At 45.8% G+C, this 7,891-nt stretch overlaps 1 long non-coding RNA gene across 1 annotated transcript in view; it reads right to left on the reverse strand.

Moving 5' to 3' along the window:
- LOC109299726 overlaps positions 1-7,891 on the reverse strand; it is a 25,387-nt gene that overhangs the window by 12,386 nt on the left and 5,110 nt on the right. The window contains exon 2 of the long non-coding RNA XR_002097966.1: positions 2,300-2,302. This is a non-coding gene — a long non-coding RNA (uncharacterized LOC109299726). The remainder of the gene's footprint in view (positions 1-2,299; positions 2,303-7,891) is intronic.

The following is a 7,891-nucleotide window of genomic DNA, read 5'->3' on the forward strand; positions in this document are numbered from 1 at the left end:
GGGGGAGGGGGGAGCCTGGGGGCTAGGGGAGCACAGCCCAGCCAGGTGGGGAGTGAGAATAAGGGCAGGAGCTGGAGCCAGGGTCTGGGGTTGGGAGGTGCCTCTTCCCAGTGCAGGGATTACCACGTGGGCAGGTCTGGTATGACCAGGGGCTTGGGTCAGTCCCCACTGGCAGCACTGCTATGCTAACTGGTCAGGACCATACTTCTGCATTTGGTCTGACAGCCCCTCAAACATATGTGCATTGGAATTCCCTCCCCATGTGAACTGCACCTCAGCCTTGCTCCATAGTGCCACAAGGTCCCTAGTCTCCTCCTGCAACCAATTGAAACCTCACAAGGTGGTATGTGGCATCAGGAAAGACACCATCATGGCTCCCATGATGGCTCTCTGGGCCTCTGAGTGGCTGTCCCGATGCTGCTGGGTCTGGGAAGCTTCCTGTAGCACCAAGCACAGGGTCAGGGCATAAGACTAGCAGTGTGCAGGGAGGCAGTGCCACACAGCACCTTCAGGGTCCAGACAGGCTGCTGAAAGTTGTCTACATCCATCTGGTGCTGTTTCTAGTGGCCACAAGTTGGCTGCAGCTGGGCCCAGGTGCTGACACCTTACAGGGCTGGATGGCACCTTACAGCCCTGGCAACTTCCGAGCACTGTACTGCCAGGGAGTGGTGCCAGGGTACAGGTAGGCTGGCAGAGCTGGCCTGAAGCCTGTGCAGGGGGATGCAGTGGTCAGCTGTGGCCACAGGATGCCTGCACGTGCCCCAGGGTTCACAGTGCCTACAGGCTTTTAAGGGCATTGGTCTTGGGCTGCCATGGAGTCATCCCAGCCTTAGGCCCTGGGGCTAGGTCTGAAACTGGCCCCCTAGTGGCAGGGATGCCTGAGAGCAAATTTGCTCCCAGTTGGCATCTACATATACTCTACTGTGCAATAACTACTTGTGAGTAAATTTGCCACTTGCATTTGCAGGTAGAAAATTTACTCAAGGGTAGAACAGTTTACTGTGCAGTAACCATGCATTTCTTTACATGCATATACTTACTGTGCAGTAAACTGCTCTACTGTGGAGTAAAGCATCTCATATAGATGCATCCGCTGTGAATTGCTGAGATGTATGCAGTCATAATGATGGCAAAAAAAAAAAATGGAGAGAGAGATCACCAGTGTCAGCTTTCCAACAAGCAGTTTCATTTTTCAAGCCCATTCAAACAATATCAGAAAAACACAGAGTAGGTAGTTTAGCTCATATTAACTGAGGATCAAAATACAAAAGGTGGGTCCTTCAGAATAATCAAAGCTATAGAACCTGATCATTTTCTCCCATAATCAGTGGGTGCATCTACATGTTCATTACTGTGCAGTAGTTACTGCACATTTAGTTTAGTACTTGCTTATGGAGTACTAACTAAATGTGCAGTAAATGTAGTTACTGCACAGTAGCACCGGTGCACAGCTTTTAAGTGATGATTACTGTGCAGTAGCCTAATACTACTAATACTAATACTACTAATACTGTGTAGTAGCTTATTTGCAGGGTTTTTGTCAGGCAAGCTACTGCACATTAAGCTCTTGTGTAGACATACCCAGTTTGTATGAATTTTCAATTTTTTCCATGAATTTCTTTACTATTTTTATACCATGTGGAGTTACACTAGTAAACAACTTATTGTCTTCCAAAAACCTGAAGTATACACAATATATTTTTCATCATACTGCTCATCTATTAATATCCCATTTCTAGCCAGCTATGAGAGCAGTTTGTGCTACTCTGACCAAACTATTTCATTTTTAATGAAAGTTGTACATTGATTTTTGGCAGATGCAGAATTTACACTTACTGAATCAGATTTCCATTTCACTCTAAATGCAAAATAATTCTACTAAACTCTACTTCACCAGAGTTTTCTGGAATTAGACTGGCATAACAAAGTTCAGAGATGGTCTCATTGGCTTAACATTTTCAACAGAGAAGCTAAATCAGACATACTAAAAGGGCAAAGGCCGTAGTTTCATAGTGTGTCAGATCAGTTAGTATATGATAGCAAGGACAGGATCTAGATGCAAGGGCTCAGTGCTCTCTCAGTGCAGCTGTCCTCAACTGGTATTCTCTAAATCTAACACATAAAGACAGTAGCAAACATAAAATCTTGTTCTACTAACAGTCATTTTCATATCCAGTGATGACACAAATATTACATTCTGATCTAGCTACTTGCATTAGATGATAACATATAACTACACAGCTTCAAAACTGCCATAGAGGTTTCTTTTGAAACTCCTTTGAAATGATTGAATGTCTACAATCTCCTTGTATCACAGTAGAGGAGAGAATCTATTTTAAGATTTTCCTTAAATATATTTTAACCTTCCAGCTGCTAACATGCTTTTGATAAACAAAGTTTAAAGGCTGAAATAAGATACAATCATTTGTTTGAAATATCATTTTAAAAATTAATCATTGACTCTTTCTAATGAAATTCAGTGTAACACTAGGAGTTGTGTTGCAATCTGTATCTGTGTGTAATGCTGCTTCTATGTAAGGAATGAAAATGATCATCAACAAATACAGAAGTTTTAGCCAAAAAAACAAGATACAATTTCTGCCACTTATCTTTTGACAACAATATGTTTAGCCAGTCACAATGTTTGCTCTTTTTTTATGCACTCTGTCTGTGAATACTGATATTCATCATAACTAATAAGGGTTATATCTGGGGTGTTAAACTCATCCAGCTTTGCAGATGAGGTGAGATTCTCTGGGCCAATCTGCAGATCAGATTCAGCCACACTGGAGCAAGTGCACAGGGCTGGTCCAGTGGAGCACTGTATTCAGTGTGCTCCCCCTGCCTGCCCCCTGAGCTACAAACAGCATTTGCCAACCCCGCTCCAGGTTCTGTCCTTCAGGTGCCCAGAGGCGCACACTGCAGCCACTCGCAGGCTGTGAGCAGCTGTAGCAGGGAGCCCCAACCACAGGGTAGGGGAGGGGCCACTTTTCCCTATGCTCAGCTCTAGCTTCTTCCCTGCCGGCAAGCAGGGGGTCAGGGCTGCATGCTGCGCCCCGCCTGTACTGCAGGGCTGGGGGGCACTGGGAGTGAGCAGTTGCACGGGGCCCACACCAGCATCCTGGGGCCAGTGTCAGTGGGGCCCAGAGCAGGGTGGCAGGAGTACAGGGGTCTCGGCTAGCAGGGACCCTATGGAGCTAGGCCAGCTCCCCCCTCTCCCTTCTGGTGCAGCCCAGCCAGCTCCACAGACACCTGCCAGCCTGCACCCTTCTCTGGACCCCACCGGTGCTGGCCCTGAAACATTGGGCCCAAGACATTGGGACATTGGTCCCAAGATGGTGACAAGGGGGTGGGGCACCTGCCAAGCAGCAGGGCTACACATGCAGCACTCAACAGCTTGCCAAAACTGTGTAAGTGGCTCTCTGCCCAAAATAATTGCCTGCCCCTGGGTTACAGGGTAGATGTCATTTATTCTTGGGGTGCTCCTTTGGGTTTTCTGCTCATAGACACAGTCCACATTCACAATAAATGTGGAGCATGTTCAAGACACGGATTCCTATTAAAATGTCTTGCCTAAGCTTCATAAAGAGGGCATTTTGCTTGTTTACAAAGTCCATTAAGATAACAAACGCCCAAGACTTGGCAAGGTCAGTGAGAAAAGCTACCAAACAGCTCTAATATTGATATGACATCCTGAGTTCCTGTTTGTAAATAAAAATACCCTTCCTAATGAGACTTTCCAGTTGCAAGATTATTTCAGTTCTAGTTCTGATAAGTACAGTCTTACTGTTGTTTTATACAGTTATCATTTGAGGTTTTAAAAAAAAGGTTGACTTGCTTTTTTATTAATGCTTAAATATATTTGTTGTTAACAGTCAAATATGTATGCATTCTTTATCCTGTCCCCCTTACACAGGGTGGAAGGAGAGTGTTGCTGTGAGTTGCGAGGTACAAAAGGTACAGACATTTCAGTTGAATCGTGCCAGTGATTCTCAACTAGAGTACCACAAGGTGCTATACAATATTAGCCATGTTAGGTATGCAAAGACTTGCATATTATTCACAAGATAAACCCAGAGATTTCAAATAGAAATCCAAAATATTAAAAAAAATTCTGAGTTCTTTGCAAAAGAAGAATTGCTCTATTTTTCTTCCATAGTCAAGAAATGAGTGAAATCTAAAAGCTAGCATTTTTCAAGATGTGTCTTGAGCCATAAGGTTGAGAACTCCCTGAATTATACTTTCAATAGATCTATGCATTTCAGCCAGGCTGGCCTTCAAGCATAAGAACAGGAACAGATCAGTACATATCTAAACCATTACTCATTTGGTAATCTTTGAAGCAAATGTGTTAATTCATACTTGACAGCTAAGATCTTGGATGATTCCACTCTACTATATTTTATTCACTTTGTGCATGTCTATACATATGCATTTAATGTGCATTAGCACAATTTAAGGCACATTATGGGCATATGTCTACATGTGCACACCCTTAAAAAACCTTGAAAATGGTGATTTAAGGCTATTTGAGCCTTAATTAAATTTCATTAGCTAATGTGTAGAGACACACTAATGCATATTATCATAGTATATTCATTGATTTGAGACTAACTTTAGTCCTAAGTCGGTCTGCTCACCTGTGTTAATATGCATTAGTGTGCACTTGCCTAAATTGCCTTAACGTGCATTAGGCTAATGTGCATTAAGTTTAGGAGCACATAAAAGCATGTGTTGACACGCCCTTTCTCATCCTCTGCCCATCATCATAGCCTCTAAGTTACTGTATCTTCTTTATTCCATACCTCAGTGTAACAAGGTGGCCTCTTCACTGGGTCTCCACCAGCCACCCGCCTGTCTCTGGGGTAACCTCTCACTTCACTTTCCTGCCAGGCCTTAATATAAAAAAAAATGAAAGTTGCTACTAGGGTGGGAGGCTACCCATTTTCTTCACCCTCCTGATCACCAGGGTCTTAGTACATACTCGGACCTCCCCTCTACTTGTCACATGCCTCACAGATGTTTCTTCAGTGGTTGGCATGGGGACCCAAGCTCCAGAGCCTTATGTCAGATTCTCACTCCCTACTGGAACTCATGGTCTCAGCACCCCCATGCTGGGTTCTCTCACTTCTCACTCTCAGTCCCCTCACCAGGGCCTCTTCACCATGCCCCTCTTAGAGCCACTACTCTCAGGAGTTTCTCTCTGGCTCCCACTCTGCAGCCACAGGACTCTACGATTAGTCTCCTCTTGACCCTGGCCCTGCCTCAGAGCTCACCAGGAGTCTGGCCTCCCCCAGTCCAAACTTAGTTGCACCAGGGATTAGAAGGTGCCCTATACTTGCCTTTCACTGGGGAGGTAACCATCCTGGTATTTCCTGGGGGCTCCCACACCACCAGGAGTCCCACCAAGCCACCCATCCCTGGCAGGGTGAAGTTTTAGGTCTTACCCAGGACCAGGAGCCTCCAAACCATCCCCCTAGCTCCTGCCCTTACCTCCAGAACCTTCCATGCTGTGAGGGAGCTGGATGGTGCTGCTACCTTGACTGCAAGCAGCTAACTACTTGCCTTGCCTGGCTGGCCTATGTTGGAAAATGGCTGCCCTCATCAGGTACCTGGAAGCTGCCTGCTTCAGCCCTTAAAGTGGCAGGCATCAGCTTCCTGCTCCAACCCTTAAAGTAGCAGGTATCCAAAAGGTGCTCTGCCGTACTCAGCTATCATAATCTGCTCTCCTCTTTAACCTCTTTTCCCTCTAATGTAACCAATTGCTAGTGCTTCTTCTCTTTCAGATTCCTGGGGCAGTATCAGCTCCTTCAATTATTATTTCTAAACTAACTTCCTCTGCATCCATTTCTAGCTTTTATCCTAACCTCCATGCACCAGCACAACTTCCCCACATTATGCAATTATGGAACCTTATGTTCCTCATGTATTAAATTAATTAAATTGATTCCTTCTCTTTTATATAACTTCTGTCTTCACATACACTCTAATTTTCAGTTTCTTGAATGTGACCCCTGATAGCCTTAATCCTACAAAAACATTCAGTCATTAATAACTTTACTTAGAGTAAAAACACCAAAAAGACCCTGAAAGAACAACTTAGCTCTGCATTTTATATACCAATTAAAGCTTTCAATGTATAATAGTGTATTGATGAACCAATGCAGTACATATGAACTAATGTGCTTTTTCTAATGTGCATTAAATTTAGTATTTCCAAAGTGAGGTCCTAAATAAATGTGTTGCCCTGTGGGGTCAGGCCAACTCCCAGGATCTCAAAATTGCACTGCTATACAGGAAGACACAGTGTACAATTGCACATACACAAACACAGAAATCAGTTAGGTGCATACACACACACACACACACACACACAATCAATCAATTACCAGCCTAGGCATATTCACACCTGTCACCAGTTCAAACACCTACACACACTATACAGTCCAAAGATTACACCAGAATCAATTATCAATACCTGCACACCCAATACACATACACAGATCACTAATTTGTATATCATGCACACAATGACATATATGTATATCAGTTCACATACATACCACTCACCTACACATACACACAGGTGAGTTCCTAACTTGGGTGTTGTGATGTGTATGTATGTATGTGCTTGGTGTACTTGGGATACCTGGTGAAAGATTAAGGTAAGAAAGTGGAAGTGTAGGAAGTGAAAGTTGCCGGGACCAGGATTAGAACCAGTACACTAGGGAGAGCTGGGCTGAAGAACTGAGGCTTGGGGGTTACTTTAGGTTAATTGACCTTAATTGATTAAAGGATGGTGCCTAAAGCCTGCAGAACAGGGGAGTGATGCTGGAGAGAAGCCGGCACAGAGGCTGGGACTGAAGCCAGAGCTACAGGGGAGCCAAAAGGTAAGCGGGGAGAGGGAAACTGAGACAGAGGGTACAAGGGAGCTAGAGAAGGTACAGAGGAAACTGGGGGCTGGCTCTGGGAACCAGGGGGACTGGAGAGGGACTGCTGGGGAGCTCAGAAAGCTACAGTCTGAGGGGCTGCTGGTGCTGGGAGCTGGAGAAGGCCTCTGGCTGCCAGGAAACCTGTGAGGCAGACCAAAGGAGCTGCAGGTAAGTTGGTGGAAGGCCAGAGGACTGTGGAGGGAGAATGGGCAGCTGGCGAGGGTGTGGGGGAAAGCTGGAGAACACAGAGGGAAGGGGGGGCAGGAAAGGTTGGGAACAGAAGGCGAAGAGAGAGACAGAGATAGGAAGCAGGGAAAGGCAGGAGGAGGCAGAAGTGAACGGGGCTGAGAGGCTAAAAGTGGCAGGAAGAGCTGCAGAGAGACACAGGAAGGAGGTGGTGGACAGCAGAAATGGGGCCAGGAGGCTAGAAGTGGCAGAAATGGTGGGAAGGGCTGTGGAAAGATGTGGGAAGAAGGCTGTGGTTGGCAGGAATGGGACTGAGAGACAGCAGAAAGCAACAGGGCCAAGAGGCTGCAGCAGGGGAACAAAGAAGGGACTGAGAGGTGACAAGAAAAGGTTGTGGGGAGCTAAGAGAGAGAGACAGAGACCAGAATTTAAGATGGGGAAGGGACTGGGGCTCAGTAAAATACAACCCAACTCAGGGTTACAAATGACAGTGGCTTTATTGAACACGGGAGATGGTGACAATACCTTATTGTTTCCTTTGCGCGCGCGCACGTGCACACATACACAGACACACACAATGGCAGCAGGGGTTAAAGAAGCTTGGTGCAGGGGCTGAAGTCCGGGAGGAGAGAGTCCAAATTGGAGGAGGAAATGTGCAGGTGATATCTACCTATCCCAGGCTGAAAGCTGGTCCTCGATGGCCAGTCAGGGTCTCCTTCAGCTCGGTGTTGTCCAGAAGGGGTCACCAGCAGGGCCTCTGGGGTGGACAGACA

The sequence above is a fragment of the Gavialis gangeticus genome, unplaced genomic scaffold (assembly GCF_001723915.1).
Source record: "Gavialis gangeticus isolate Ggan-Ray unplaced genomic scaffold, GavGan_comp1, whole genome shotgun sequence".
Classification (NCBI taxonomy): domain Eukaryota; kingdom Metazoa; phylum Chordata; order Crocodylia; family Gavialidae; genus Gavialis; species Gavialis gangeticus.